Here is a 15,000-nt window from a genome sequence, read left to right as displayed (position 1 = left end):
ATCGGGATGCGAGGCGAGGGATGCGGCGGGAAGGCCCCGACGGCTAAACGGAAGAGGCTGCAGGGCCGCCTCGGAATGGTCCAAGCATCGGATGCGATTGGGACGACTACCAGTGCCAACCCCTTATCCCGCGATGCGTCCGATACACAGATAGTTCCAAGGCGGCCGAGGAGCCTCACCGCATATCAATCGGGGTGCGAGGCGAGGGATGGGGCGGGAAGGCCCCAACGGCTAGACGGAAGAGGCTTCAGGGCCACCTCGGAATGGTCCAAGCATCGGACGCGCTTGGGGCGACTGCCAGTGCCAACCCCTTATCCCGCGATGCGTCCGATACACAGATGGTTCCAAGGCGGCCGAGGAGCCTCACCGCATAGCAATCGGGGGTGCGAGGCGAGGGATGGGGCGGGAAGGCCCCAACGGCTAGACGGAAGAGGCTTCAGGGCCGCCTAGGAATGGTCCAAGCATCGGACACGCTTGGGGCGACTACCAGTGACAGCCCCCTATCCCGCGATGCGTCCGATACGAAGATGGTTCCAAGGCGGCCGAGGAGCCTCACCGCATAGCAATCGGGGTGCGAGGTGGGGGATGCGGCGAGATGGCCCCAACGGCTAGACGGAAGAGGCCACAGGGCCGCGTCGGAATAGTCCAAGCATCGGACGCGCTTGGGGCGACTACCAGTGACAACCCCTTATCCCGCGATGCGTCCGATACGAAGATAGTTCCAAGGCGGCCGAGGAGCCTCACCGCATAGCAATCGGGGTGCGAGGTGGGGGATGCGGCGAGATGGCCCCAACGGCTAGACGGAAGAGGCTGCAGGGCCGCCTCGGAATAGTCCAAGCATCGGACGCGCTTGGGGCCACTACCAGTGACAACCCCTTATCCCGCGATGCGTCCGATACGAAGATAGTTCCAAGGCGGCCGAAGAGCCTCACCGCATAGCAATCGGGGTGCGAGGTGGGGGATGCGGCGAGATGGCCCCAACGGCTAGACGGAAGAGGCCACAGGGCCGCCTCGGAATAGTCCAAGCATCGGACGCGCTTGGGGCGACTACCAGTGACAACCCCTTATCCCGCGATGCGTCCGATACGAAGATAGTTCCCAGGCGGCCGAGGAGCCTCACCGCATAGCAATCGGGGTGCGAGGCGAGGGATGCGGCGAGATGGCCCCAAAGGCTAGACGGAAGAGGCTGCAGGGCTGCCTCGGAATAGTCCAAGCATCGGACGCGCTTGGGGCGACTACCACTGCCAACCCCTTATCCCGCGATGCGTCCGATACACAGATAGTTCCGAGGCGGCCGAGGAGGTGGGGGATGCCGCGAGATGGCCCCAACGGCTAGACGGAAGAGGCTGCAGGGCCGCCTCGGAATAGTCCAAGCATCGGACGCGCTTGGGGCGACTACCAGTGACAACCCCTTATCCCGCGATGCGTCCGATACACAGATAGTTCCGAGGCGGCCAAGGAGCCTCACCGCATAGCAATCGTGGTGCGAGGTGGGGGATGCGGCGAGATGGCCCCAACGGCTAGACGGAAGAGGCTGCAGGGCCGCCTCGGAATGGTCCAAGCATCGGATGCGCTTGGGGCGACTACCACTGCCAACCCCTTATCCCGCGATGCGTCCGATACACAGATAGTTCCAAGGCGGCCGAGGAGCCTCACAGCATAGCAATCAGGGTGCGAGGCGAGGGATGCGGCGAGAAAGCCCCAACGGCTAGAGGGAAGAGGCTTCAGGTCCGCCTCGGAATGGTCCAAGCATCGGACGCGCTTGGGGCGACTACCAGTGACAACCCCTTATCCCGCGACGCGTCCGATACACAGATAGTTCCAAGGCGGCCGAGGAGCCTCACCGCATAGCAATCGGGGTGCGAGGCGAGGGATGCGGCGAGAAGGACCCAACGGCTACACGGAAGAGGCTTCGGGGCCGCCTCGGAATGGTCCAAGCATCGGACGCGCTTGGGGCGACTACCAGTGACAACCCCTTATCCCGCGACGCGTCCGATACACAGATAGTTCCAAGGCGGCCGAGGAGCCTCACCGCATAGCAATCGGGGTGCGAGGCGAGGGATGCGGCGAGAAGGACCCAACGGCTACACGGAAGAGGCTTCGGGGCCGCCTCGGAATGGTCCAAGCATCGGACGCGCTTGGGGCGACTACCAGTGACAACCCCTTATCCCGCGACGCGTCCGATACACAGATAGTTCCAAGGCGGCCGAGGAGCCTCACCGCATAGCAATCGGGGTGCGAGGCGAGGGATGCGGCGAGAAGGACCCAACGGCTAGACGGAAGAGGCTTCGGGTCCGCCTCGGAATGGTCCAAGCATCGGACGCGCTTGGGGCGACTACCAGTGACAACCCCTTATCCCGCGACGCGTCCGATACACAGATAGTTCCAAGGCGGCCGAGGAGCCTCACCGCATAGCAATCGGGGTGCGAGGCGAGGGATGCGGCGAGAAGGACCCAACGGCTAGACGGAAGAGGCTTCGGGTCCGCCTCGGAATGGTCCAAGCATCGGACGCGCTTGGGGCGACTACCAGTGACAACCCCTTATCCCGCGACGCGTCCGATACACAGATAGTTCCAAGGCGGCCGAGGAGCCTCACCGCATAGCAATCGGGGTGCGAGGCGAGGGATGCGGCGAGAAGGACCCAACGGCTAGACGGAAGAGGCTTCGGGTCCGCCTCGGAATGGTCCAAGCATCGGACGCGCTTGGGGCGACTACCAGTGACAACCCCTTATCCCGCGACGCGTCCGATACACAGATAGTTCCGAGGCGGCCGAGGAGCCTCACCGCATAGCAATCGGGGTGCGAGGCGAAGGATGCGGCGAGAAGGACCCAACGGCTAGACGGAAGAGGCTTCGGGTCCGCCTCGGAATGGTCCAAGCATCGGACGCGCTTGGGGCGACTACCAGTGACAACCCCTTATCCCGCGACGCGTCCGATACACAGATAGTTCCAAGGCGGCCGAGGAGCCTCACCGCATAGCAATCGGGGTGCGAGGCGAGGGATGCGGCGAGAAGGACCCAACGGCTAGACGGAAGAGGCTTCAGGGCCGCCTCGGAATGGTCCAAGCATCGAACGCGCTTGGGGCGACTACCAGTGACAACCCCTTATCCCGCGACGCGTCCGATACACAGATAGTTCCGAGGCGGCCGAGGAGCCTCACCGCATAGCAATCGGGGTGCGAGGCGAGGGATGCGGCGAGAAGGACCCAACGGCTAGACGGAAGAGGCTTCAGGGCCGCCTCGGAATGGTCCAAGCATCGGACGCGCTTGGGGCGACTACCAGTGACAACCCCTTATCCCGCGACGCGTCCGATACACAGATAGTTCCGAGGCGGCCGAGGAGCCTCACCGCATAGCAATCGGGGTGCGAGGCGAGGGATGCGGCGAGAAGGACCCAACGGCTAGACGGAAGAGGCTTCAGGGCCGCCTCGGAATGGTCCAAGCATCGGACGCGCTTGGGGCGACTACCAATGACAACCCCTTATCCCGCGACGCGTCCGATACACAGATAGTTCCGAGGCGGCCGAGGAGCCTCACCGCATAGCAATCGGGGTGCGAGGCGAGGGATGCGGCGAGAAGGACCCAACGGCTAGACGGAAGAGGCTTCAGGGCCGCCTCGGAATGGTCCAAGCATCGGACGCGCTTGGGGCGACTACCAGTGACAACCCCTTATCCCGCGACGCGTCCGATACACAGATAGTTCCGAGGCGGCCGAGGAGCCTCACCGCATAGCAATCGGGGTGCGAGGCGAGGGATGCGGCGAGAAGGACCCAACGGCTAGACGGAAGAGGCTTCAGGGCCGCCTCGGAATGGTCCAAGCATCGGACGCGCTTGGGGCGACTACCGTTGCCAACCCCTTATCCCGCGATGCGTCTGATACACAGATAGTTCCGAGGCGGCCGAGGAGCCTCACCGCATAGCAATCGGGTTGCGAGGCAGATTATTGGGAAGGGAACCCCCTGGGATGCGGCTCAAGCAGTGCCCAAAGGGACTGGAATGCGGAATCACATCGAGAGACCCAAATGCTATACGAGGGCTCAAATCGAATTATCGATTTGGCCACGACATGGACGCATCGGAACGACTACCTTTGCCGAACCACTCGCAATTGCATCCATACCGAAACCAATAGACATTTCCGTTAGAGCCCTCGCATAGCATTCGGGAATCTCGCATGCCCCTCTAAATCGACCAATGCTGGCGCTCAATGAAAATCCGAGCGCTACCACCGTTCGAGCGCCAGCATTGGTCGAGTTAGAGGGGCACGGGGGAGAATGCTCCAGTCAACACCTCCCCTATATAAGTTATTTGTCCGATTCTCGCACAACCGTAGTCTGCCTCGTCGAATCAAACAACGGTCCCAGATTCCGACTTCCGTTCCGTAGAGACCCAAAAGCTAGATGGAGGCTCGCAAGAAAGAGAGTCGGCGCATAGCAATCGGGTTTCTCGAACGTTTAGGGACCGAGCTCACTTGCGGATAGGGCAAAATCCGCCAAGCAACCCAAAAGCTAGACGGGGGCTCGAATCGAATCGCCTAGGTGGCCACAACAACGACGTGTTGGATCGACTACCAGTGCCAAACCATTCAGCAAGACTAGTCTGTGTCGAGGCCGGATAGAGATTCTCAGAGAGCGCCCGCATAGCATTTAGGAGACCTGCCGCGTCCCTCACACTCGACAAATGGTGGTGCACGTTTATAAATCCGAGCGATCCCAACCCTTTCAAGCACCAACATCGGTCGAGATAGAGGGGCACGGAGGGGGCTGCGTGAGACAACACAGTCCCCTATATAAGTTATTTGTCCGATTCTCACACATCCGAAGAATGGTCATCAAATCGGACAACAGCCCAAACTTCCGACTTCCGTCCCAGAAAGCCCAAGAGCTATCTAAAACGTTCATGGCCGGAACTCGATCGCGGCTATACCAGTCCGCCAAGCAACCCAAAAGCTAGACTGGAGCTCTAGTCGAATCACCTCTGTGGCCATTGCAAGGACGTGTTGGAGCGACTACCATTGCCGAACCATTCCGCAGGTCGAGTCCATACCAAGGCCGCATAGAGATTCACGATGAGCTCCTGCATAGCAATCAGGAGACTTGCCGTGTCCATCACAATCGATAAATCCTGGTGCAAGATTTTTGCATCCGAGCGCTCCAACCAGTCGAGCACCAGCATCAATCGACATAAACGGGCACGGGGGGAGGATGCTCGAGAACACTACCTCCCCTATATAAGTTATTTGTCCGATTCTCAAGCAGCCGAAGTCTGGTCATCGAATCGGGTCAAAGACCACAACTTCCGACTTTACCCACAATGCAAGTCATCGAATCGAACATCGGCCCCCGAGTCGGACTCCATGCGTATGTCAGGTCATCGGACCCAAATTCCGCCTTCCTGCGCATGGCGGGCCATCAATATCAACTCGGTCATCGGACCCAAACTCCGCCTTTTTGCGTATGGCACGCCTTCAAATCGGTCATCGGACCCAAATTCCGCCTTCCTGTGCATGGCGGGCCATCAACATCAACTCGGTCATCGGACCCAAATTCCGCCTTTCTGCGCATGGCACGCCATCAACTCGGTCATCGGACCCAAATTCCGCCTTCCTGCGCATGGCAGGTCATCGGACACAAATTCAGACCTCGCCAATATGCCTACGTATCGAATCGGTCATCGGACCCAACTTCCGACTTCATCCATACTGTAGGGTCTTTGAGGTTGGCGCGGTGCGCTCAACCCAGGGAGTCGACCCATCGAAGCATACACCTCCCCTATATAAGCTATTTGTCCGATTCCCACACCTGTGTAGTTTGCACCTCTGACCAGGACATCGACCCCAACTTCCGAACTCGACTGCAACGACGGCACCAGCGCCTTGGTGCGCACCTTGCGACGCACAGTCCCAACATTCGCCTTCCTGCACATGGCAGGTCATCGGACCCAAATTCCGACCTCGCGAGTATGCCTACATATCGAATCGGTCATCGGACCCAACTTCCGACTTCATCCATACCGTAGGGTCTTTGAGGTTGGCGCGGTGCGCTCAACCCGGGGAGTCGACCCAACGAAGCATACACCTCCCCTATATAAGCTATTTGTCCGATTCCCACACCTGTGTAGTTTGCACCTCCGATCAAGACATCGACCCCAACTTCCGAACTCGCCTCCAACGACCGAACCAGCGCCTTGGTGCGCACCTTGCAACGCACAGTGCCAACATTCGCCTTCCTGCACGTGGCAGGTCATCGGACCCAAATTCCGACCTCGCGAGTATGCCTACATATCGAATCGGTCATCGGACCCAACTTCCGACTTCATCCATACCGTAGGGTCTTTGAGGTTGGCGCGGTGCGCTCAACCCGGGGAGTCGACCCAACGAAGCATACACCTCCCCTATATAAGCTATTTGTCCGATTCCCACACCTGTGTAGCTTGCACCTCCGATCAGGACATCGACCCCAACTTCCGAACTCGACTAAAAAGACCGCACCAGCGCCTTGGTGTGCACCTTGCAACGCACAGTGTCAACATTCGCCTTCCTGCACATGGCAGGTCATCGGACCCAAATTCCGACCTCATGAGCATACCTACTAATCGAATCGGTCATCGGACCCAACTTCCGACTTCATCCATACCGTAGGGTCTTTGAGGTTGGCGCGGTGCGCTCAACCTGGGGAGTCGACCCATCGAAGCATACACCTCCCCTATATAAGCTATTTGTCCGATTCCGACACCTGTGTAGTTTGCACCTCCGCTCAGGACATCGACCCCAACTTCCGAACTCGCCTGCAACGACCGAACCAGCGCCTTGGTGCGCACCAAAAGTGCGCACTTTTGGAGGGCACTTTTGTGCGCTCCAAAGGTGCGCACTTTTGGAGGGCACTTTTCTGCGCTCCAAAGGTGCGCACTTTTGGAGGGCACTTTTTGGAGGGCACTTTTCTGCGCTCCAAAGGTGCGCACTTTTGGAGGGCACTTTTTGGAGGGCACTTTTCTGCGCTCCAAAGGTGCGCACTTTTGGAGGGCACTTTTTGGAGGGCACTTTTCTGCGCTCCAAAGGTGCGCACTTTTGGAGGGCACTTTTTGGAGGGCACTTTTCTGCGCTCCAAAGGTGCGCACTTTTGGAGGGCACTTTTTGGAGGGCACTTTTCTGCGCTCCAAAGGTGCGCACTTTTGGAGGGCACTTTTTGGAGGGCACTTTTCTGCGCTCCAAAGGTGCGCACTTTTGGAGGGCACTTTTTGGAGGGCACTTTTCTGCGCTCCAAAGGTGCGCACTTTTGGAGGGCACTTTTTGGAGGGCACTTTTCTGCGCTCCAAAGGTGCGCACTTTTGGAGGGCACTTTTTGGAGGGCACTTTTCTGCGCTCCAAAGGTGCGCACTTTTGGAGGGCACTTTTGTGCACTCCAAAGGTGCGCACTTTTGGAGGGCACTTTTCCTGTGCTCCAAAGGTGCACACCTAGGTGAGCACCTTCGACCACACCTTGTAGCACACCAAACTCTGACTTTCGACTTCATCCGCAATGCAGGGTCTTTGAGGTTGGCGCAATGCGCACAACCAGGGGAGTCGACCCATCAAACCCAACACCTCCCCTATATAAGCTATTTGTCTGATTCTCATACATGCGTAGCCTGCAGGAGCAATTAGGACATCGACCCCAACTTTCGGCTTCTAAACGAAAACAAGGTCTTTGAGGTTGGTGTAATGCGAACAACTAGGGGAGTCAACCCATCAAACCCAACACCTCCCCTATATAAGCTATTTGTCTGATTCTCATACATGTGTAGTCTACAGGAGCAATTAGGACATCGACCCCAACTTTTGACTTCTTAACGAAAACAAGGTCTTTGAGGTTGACGTAATGCGCACAACCAGGGGAGTCGACCCATCAAACCCAACACCTCCCCTATATAAGCTATTTGTCCGATTCTCATACATGTGTAGCCTGCAGGAGCCATTAGGACATTGACCCCAACTTTTGACTTCTTAACGAAAACAAGGTCTTTGAGGTTGGCGTAATGCGCACAACCAAGGGAGTTGACCCATCAAACCCAACACCTCCCCTATATAAGCTATTTGTCTGATTCTCATACATGTGTAGCCTGCAACAACGATTAGGACATCCACCCCAACTTCTGAATTCGTCTGCGTTGACCGCACCAAAGGTGCACGCCTTGGTGCTCACCAAAATCCGACTTCCGACTTCTTCTGCTATGCGGGGTCTTTGAGGTTGGCGCAGTGCGCACAACCAGGGGAGTCAACCCACCGAATGCAACACCTCCCCTATATAAGCTATTTGTCTGATTCTCATACATGCGTAGACTGCAGCAATGATTAGGACATCCACCCCAACTTTTGACTTCTTAAACAAGACAGGGTCTTTGAAGTTGGTGCAGTGCACACAACCAGGGGAGTCGACCCATCAAACGCAACACCTCCCCTATATAAAGCTATTTGTCCGATTCTCATACGTGTAGTCTGCAGCAGCGATTAGGACATCGACCCCAACTTCCGAATTCGTTTGCATTGACCGCACCAAAGGTGCACGCCTTGGTGTGCACCCTGGAGTGCACTTTGGTGCTCACCTCGGTGCACACTTTGGTGTGCACCTCGGTGTGCACCAAAGGTGCGCACCTTGGAGCGCACCAAAGGTGTACACTTTGGAGCGCACCACATAGGGTCTTTGAGAGGTTGGCGCAGTGCGCACACCAAGGTGGGTGTTGAGGTGCGTGCCGAGGTGGGTGGGTGCTAGGGTGCGCTCCATGGTGGGTGCCAGGGTGGGTGCGTGCTAGGGTGGATTCCAAAGAGGGTCATAGGGTGGGTGCCAAGGTGGGTTGGTGATATAGTGGGTTCAAAGGTGGGTACTAGGGTGGGTTCCAAGGTGGGTCACAAGTTGGGTGCCAGGATGCGTGGGTGTTAGGTTGGGTGCCAAGGTGGGCTCCTGCGTGGGTGGGTGCTAGGGTGGGTTTCAAGGTGGACGCGAGGGCGGGTGCCAAGGTGGGTAACAAGTTGGGTGTTAGGATGGGTGAGTGCTAGAGTGGGTGCCAAGGTGGGTGGGTGCTAAGGTGGATGCCAAGGTGGTTCACAGGGTGGGTGGGTTCTAGGGTGAGTTCCAAGGTGGGTCACAGGTTCAGTGCTAGGGTGGGTGTCAAGGCGGGTGTCGAGGTGCCTGGGTGCTAGGGTGTGGATGCCAATGTGGGTCATAGGGTGGGTACTAGGGTGGGCTGCAATGTGGGTGCCAAGGTGGGTAACATGCTCGGTGGGTTCTAAATTGGGTGCCAGGGTGGGTGTGCACCCACCTTGCCCGAGGTGGGTGCCAAGGTGCCAGTGTGGGTGGGTGCTAAGGTGGATGCCAAGGTGGGTGAGAAGGTGGGTGATAGGTTGAGTGGTAGGATGGGTGGGTGCCAAGATGGGTCACAGGGTGGGTGCAAGGGTGGGTAGGTGCTAGGGTTGGTGTCAGGGTGGGTGGGTGCTAGGTTGGGTTCCAAGGTGGGTGCGAGGGTGAGTGTCAAGGTGGGTCACAGGTTAGGTGCTAGGATGGGTGAGTGCTAGGGTGCAAAGGTGCCAGGGTGGGTGCTAGGATGGGTCGATGCTAGGGTGAGTGGCAAGGTGGGTCCACAAGTGTCAAGGTGGGTGCCGAGGTGGGTGCCAAGTCGGCGACTGCTATGGTGGATGCCAAGGTGGGTCACGGGGTGGGTGCCAAGTTGCTAGGTTGGGTTCCAAGGTGGGTGCCAACGTGGGTGCTAGGGTGCGTGGGTTAAAGGGTGTGTCACAACGTGGGTGCCAGGATGGGTGCGCACCCACACTGGCCAAGACGGGTGCGGGTGCAAGGTTGGGTTCCAAGCCCGGTCACAGGCTGGGTGCTAGGATGGGTGGGTGCCAAGGTGGGCACCAGGGTGGGTGCACCCACCCTGGCCAAGGTGGGTCACGGGGTGGGTCCTAGGGTGGGTAACGGGGTGGGTACTAAGGTGCGTGCCAAGGTGGGTCATAGGGTGGGTGCCAAGGTGGGCACCAGGGTGGGTGTGCACCAACCCTAGCCAGGGTAGGTCACGGGGTGGTTGTCGGGGTGGGCGTCAAGGAGCCAAGGTGGGTGGCAAGTAGCCAAGTTGCGTGCCAAGGTGGGTGTCGGGGTGGGTGCCAAGGATCCAAGGTGGGTGCCAAGGAACCAAGGTGGGTGTCTGGGTGGGTGCCGAGGTGGGAGCCAGGGTGGGTCCCAAGGTGAGTGCAAAGGTGGGTGCCAGGGTCAAGGTGAGTGCCAATGTGGGTTCCAAGGTGCCAGGGTCAGGGTGAGTGCCAATGTGGGTTCAAAGGTGCTAAGTTGGGTGCGAGGTTGGGTGCGAGGGTGGGTGGGTGCCAAGGTGTGCTAGGTGGAAGCCCGGGTGGGTCGGCATCCCATGGGTGTCGAGTTGGGTGCCTGATGGGTGCTTCTTGTCAAGTTTTAGTCGTCGGGACTCATTTCGAGCCTTAGAGGTCGTTTCTTGTCCGGTTGCCCTGTCTTCGACCTGGGAACCCAATTTTGGTCCTCGGGTCCCATTTTTTTTTGTCTCGCATCCCACTTTTGGCCTGTGGCCTTTTCGGGGTCGATTCTCGTTTTGGGCATCAGAGCATGTTTCTTCTCCTAAAACCCAATATTTGTTTATTAAGTCTCGGAACACATTTTTGTTCTCGTGGACCCATCATGGGTCTTGGAACGCATTTGTGGTCCTTGGGTCCCATTTTGCATCCCGAAACTTGTGTTTTGGTGCTTGATCCCTATTTTGGGTGCCCACCTTGCACCAAGTGCGCACCCGGGGCAAACCGAGCGCCTTGGTGCACCGGGGCAAGATCGAGCGTGCACCCGAGGCGCCCCGAACATGCACCAAGGTGCACTCGGCCCACATGTGAGCGCAGGTCGTTGCGCCCGAGGTGGTGTGTGGGCACCGCGTTGCAGACGGGACACTGCACGCACACGACGCCCCCTCCAGGTGCACGCACGTAGGCCGGGCCGGGTGCACACCCGACGCCCTAGCAAGGTGCGCGCACCCGGGCAGGGCTCACACTTGGCGAACGGGGCGCACTTCGCGAGGGAGGGTGTGCACCTCGACGGGGGTGGGTGGCCGGGGTGGATTCGCACGTGGGTCGCGGTTTGCTAAGTACACACTGCGACAAGCTCATAACGGGTGCGATCATACCAGCATTAGTGCACCGGATCCCATCAGAACTCCGCAGTTAAGCGCGCTTGGGCCGGAGTAGTACTGGGATGGGTGACCTCCCGGGAAGTCCCGGTGTTGCACCCTTTTTTAGTTTTTCGCCGGGCGTCGCAATGCTATTTGAATAAACCTTTTGCCCGTTTGCGTTCTCGTCGGGGCCGGGCCGGGCCGGGGTGCGCTGCCCGCACTACCGCGCGCGCGGGGGGCGACACCGAGCGCGCACCCGAGGCACCCCGAGCACACAGGCCACGGTGCAACCCGGGCGTTGTGCGCGCACCCCGGTGCGCCCGAGGTGCTGCGCGCGCACCCAGGTGAAATCGGTGTGCACCTCGGCCAGTGCGCGCTCGGTCGAGTCGCGCACGTTGGCCAAGGTGCACGGTGATGTTTCTTACTCTAAGGTTCCGCACCAGACGCCCGGGACAGGTGAGCGAAGCTGGGCGGGGCCGGGTGCGCGGCCGGGGCAGGTGCACGCAGCTGGAGAGAGCTTTGGAGCACACTTCGGAGCGCACCAATGATGCGCTCCATTCAAAAGTTTCCTGAAAAGGCAAAAAAAGTTGAGATTATAGAATTTCCCACTTGAGAGATTGTAAAAAAAAAAAATTTAAAATGAAGGAAACGCGGGTGCCAAGGTGTGCGCAGCCCAGCCAAGGTGTGCGCACCAAGGCGCCCACCCTGGCGAAGGTGCACGCAAGGTGCGCACCCGAGGCAAACCGGACAATTAACCCAACTTTCGACTTCGCGCGCACCTTGGAGCGCACTTCGGAGCGCTCCTTGGTGCGCACCAATCTTGGGCACCTCGGAGTGCACCATGGCGCCCACCAAGGTGCGCACCCGGGGCAAACCGAGCTCCGACTTCGTGCGCACCTTGGAGCGCACGAAAGGTGCGCACCATGGCGCCCACCAAGGTGCGCAGCCCAGCCAAGGCGTGCGCATCAAGGTGCGCACCCTGGCGAAGGTGCGCACCCGGGGCAAACCGAGCTCCGACTTCGTGCGCACCTTGGAGCGCACAAAAGGTGCGCAACCCAGCCAAGGTGTGCGCACCCCGGTCAAACCGAGCTCCGAATCGTGCGCACCAGAGGTGCACGCCATCGTGCGCACCTTGGAGCACACTTCGGAGCCCTCCTTGGTGCGCGCCGATGTTGCGCACCTCGGAGCGCACCCGGGGAAAACAATGCAATTAACCCGACTTTCGACTTCGTGGGCACCTCGGAGCGCTCTCGGGTTCGCACCTCGGAGCACACCGAGGTGCGCACCTTTGATGCGCTGCCTTCACCAATTTCCAGAAAAGGCAAGAAAACATTGAGAAGGTGTGCGCACCGAGGTGCCCACCCTGGCGAAGGTGCACGCGAGGTGCGCACCCGGGGCAAACCGGGCTCCGACTTCGTGCACGCCGCACCTTGGAGCACACTTCGGAGCGCTCCTTGGTGCGCACCAGGGCGCGCAACCCAGCCGAGGTGCCCACCCCGGCGAAGGTGCACGCGAGGTGCGCACCCGGGGCAAACCGGGCTCCGACTTCGTGCACGCCATGGTGCCCACCGCGGCGAAGGTGCACGCGAGGTGCGCACCCGGGGCAAACCGGGCTCCGACTTCGTGCACGCCGCACCTTGGAGCACACTTCGGAGCGCTCCTTGGTGCGCACCATGGTGCCCACCAGGGCGCGCAACCCCGCCGAAGGTGCACGCGAGGTGCGCACCCGGGGCAAACCGGGCTCCGACTTCGTGCACGCCGCACCTTGGAGCACACTTCGGAGCGCTCCTTGGTGCGCACCATGGTGCCCACCAGGGCGCGCAACCCCGCCGAAGGTGCACGCGAGGTGCGCACCCGGGGCAAACCGGGCTCCGACTTCGTGCACGCCATGGTGCGCACCGCGGCGAAGGTGCGCACCCGGGGCAAACCGGGCTCCGACTTCGTGCACGCCGCACCTTGGAGCACACTTCGGAGCGCTCCTTGGTGCGCACCAGGGCGCGCAACCCAGCCGAGGTGCCCACCCCGGCGAAGGTGCACGCGAGGTGCGTACCCGGGGCAAACCGGGCTCCGACTTCGTGCACGCCGCACCTTGGAGCACACTTCGGAGCGCTCCTTGGTGCGCACCATGGTGCCCACCAGGCCGCGCAACCCAGCCAAGGTGTGCGCACCAAGGTGCACGCGAGGTGCGCACCCGGGGCAAACCGGGGTCCGACTTCGTGCACGCCGCACCTTGGAGCACACATCGGGGCGCTCCCGGGTTCGCACCGGCGTTGCGCACCGTGGTGGGCACCTCGGAGCACACCAAGGTGGGCAGCGAGGTGCGCACCTTTGATGCGATGCCTTCACTAATTTCCATAAAAGGCAAAAAAAAAACGAGATTTTAAAATTTCCGTTTTGAAAGATAGTGAGAAAAAGGGAATGCTGGTGCCATCTTGAGCCCGCCCTGGTGCGCAGCCCAGCCAAGGTGTGCGCACCAAGGTGCCCACCCTGGCGAAGGTGCGCGCCCGGGCAATTAACCCAACTTCCAACTTCGCGCGCGCCAGGGTGGGAGCGCACCCAACAACCGGGCCTGGGAAGAGCCAATGCGAGAAACCCCACCAAACGCTCTGACAAAAAAAGAGGGGGCGCTCCAGTAACCCCGCTTCGGAGCGCACCCTGGGCAAACCCAGCCAAGGTGCCCACCCCGGCCAAGGTGCAGGCGAGGTGCGCACCCGGGGCAAACCGGGCTCCGACAACGTGCACGCCGCACCTTGGAGCACACTTCGTAGCGCTCCCGGGTGCGCACCTCAGAGCACACCAAGGTGGGCAGCGAGGTGCGCACCTTTGATGCGCTGCCTTCACTAATTTCCAGAAAAGGCAAAAAAAAAAGGAGATTTTAAAATTTCCGTTTTGAAAGATAGTGAAAAAAACGGAACGCGCGTGCCATCTTGAGCCCGCCCTGGTGCGCAGCCCAGGTAAGGTGCCCACCCTGGCAAAGGTGCGCACCCGGGCAATTAACCCTACTTCCGACTTCGTGCGCGCCAGGGTGGCAACCGGGCCTCGGAAGAGCCAATGCGAGAAACCCCACCAAACGCTCCGACAAAAAAAGAGGCGGCGCTCCAATAACCCCGCTTCGGAGCGCAGCCGGGGCAAACCCAGCCAAGGTGCCCACCCCGACGAAGGTGCACGCGAGGTGCGCACCCGGGGCAAACCGGGCTCCGACAACGTGCACGCAGCACCTTGGAGCACACTTCGAAGCACTCCCGGGTGCCCACCGGCGTTGCGCACCGTGGTGGGCAGCGAGGTGCGCACCTTTGATGCGCTGCCTTCACTAATTTCCAGAAAAAGGCAAAAAAAAATGAGATTTTAAAATTTCCGTTTTGAAAGATAGTGAAAAAAAAGGAACGCGGGTGCCATCTTGAGCCCGCCCTGGTGCGCAGCCCAGGCAAGGCATGCGCACCAAGGTGCCCACCCGAGGTGCACACCCGGGGCAAACCGGGCTCCGACTTCGTGCAGGCCGCACCTTGGAGCACACTTCGGAGCGCTCCTTGGTGCGCACCATGGTGCCCACCAGGGCGCGCAACCCAGCCAAGGTCTGCACACCAAGGTGCCCACCCCGGCGAAGGTGCACGCGAGGTGCGCACCCGGGGCAAACCGGGCTCCGACTTCGTGCACGCCATGGTGCCCACCGCGGCGAAGGTGCACGCGAGGTGCGCACCCGGGGCAAACCGGGCTCCGACTTCGTGCACGCCGCACCTTGGAGCACACTTCGGAGCGCTCCTTGGTGCGCACCATGGTGCCCACCAGGGCGCGCAACCCAGCCAAGGTGTGCGCACCAAGGTGCACGCGAGGTGCGCACCCGGGGCAAACC

General features: G+C 60.1%; 1 non-coding gene across 1 annotated transcript; it reads left to right on the top strand.

The window, feature by feature from the left end:
- Positions 1–11,151: 11,151 nt before the first annotated feature.
- Positions 11,152–11,270, top strand: LOC131862276 (5S ribosomal RNA). The gene has a single exon (XR_009361292.1). It is a non-coding gene; the product is annotated as a 5S ribosomal RNA (ribosomal RNA).
- The last annotated feature ends 3,730 nt before the right edge of the window (positions 11,271–15,000 follow it).

This window comes from Cryptomeria japonica, unplaced genomic scaffold, assembly GCF_030272615.1.
Source record: "Cryptomeria japonica unplaced genomic scaffold, Sugi_1.0 HiC_scaffold_40, whole genome shotgun sequence".
Classification (NCBI taxonomy): Eukaryota; Viridiplantae; Streptophyta; class Pinopsida; order Cupressales; family Cupressaceae; genus Cryptomeria; species Cryptomeria japonica.
Note: the sequence above shows the minus strand (reverse complement) of the source record. Positions and strands in the feature narration are given on the sequence as shown.